At 39.8% G+C, this 954-nt stretch overlaps 1 non-coding gene across 1 annotated transcript; it reads right to left on the bottom strand.

Annotated features, from left to right (window-relative positions):
- Positions 1 to 614: 614 nt before the first annotated feature.
- Positions 615 to 686, bottom strand: Trnam-cau. Its single transcript has one exon. It is a non-coding gene; the product is annotated as a tRNA-Met (tRNA).
- Between the last annotated feature and the right edge of the window lie 268 nt (positions 687 to 954).

Raw genomic sequence — 954 nt, forward strand, 5'->3', positions numbered from 1 at the left:
ACCATTTTACTATCATTGAAAATGCGACAGTCTGTTTGTTTATTACACTTTTACAGTAAAATGTTATGTTATAACCGATTGAGATGACATTTTGTAGAAATATGCATGGTCTTTTAGATGTCGTGGTGGCCTAGTGGGTAAAAGGACCAACCTCTCAAGTATGAGGGCGCGGGTTCGATCCCAGGTCAGGCAAGTACCAATGCAACTTTTCTAAGTTTGTATGTACTTTCTAAGTATATCTTAGACACCATTGACTGTGTTTCGGATGGCACGTTAAACTATAGGTCCCGGCTGTCATTGAACATCCTTGGCAGTCGTTACGGGTAGTCAGAAACCAGTAAGTCTGACACCAGTGTAACCAAGGGGTTATCGGGTTGCCTGGGTAACTGGGTTGAGGAGGTCAGATAGGCAGTCGCTTCTTGTAAAGCACTGGTACTCAGCTGAATCCGGTTAGACTGGAAGCCGACCCCAACATGATTGGGAAAAGGCTCGGAGGATGATGCATGGTCTTTTAGAGATAGTTAATAAAATATATATAACTATTTATTAACTCTTAGAAGTTAGCAGAGTATTAAAAAAATACTAAGTGTTTTATTATTCCAAAAAGTGGCGTTTAGCAGAGCGTGGTTTCGATCCACGGACCTCTGGGTTATGGGCCCAGCACGCTTCCACTGCGCCACTCTGCTTCTGTCGATGCGGATTGAAATGTAGACTTTCTTTCTCTAGTGCGATATTTATTATACATAGAATGATCCATCCTACTTTTGACGGGTTGATAAACAAAGTAGCCATCGGGAAGAGCATGCAATTGGAAGGATCGTTTTCTGTCTCTCGTATAATAAGAAATATGAGTAGGTACCCTTAAAACAGATAGCTTATAACAAAATCCAAATCAGTCAGTTTTAAATTCGATATTGTAACATTATTTTAAAAAATAAGTACCTAATTAACACT

This window comes from Helicoverpa zea, chromosome 23 (genome assembly GCF_022581195.2).
Source record: "Helicoverpa zea isolate HzStark_Cry1AcR chromosome 23, ilHelZeax1.1, whole genome shotgun sequence".
Classification (NCBI taxonomy): Eukaryota; Metazoa; Arthropoda; class Insecta; order Lepidoptera; family Noctuidae; genus Helicoverpa; species Helicoverpa zea.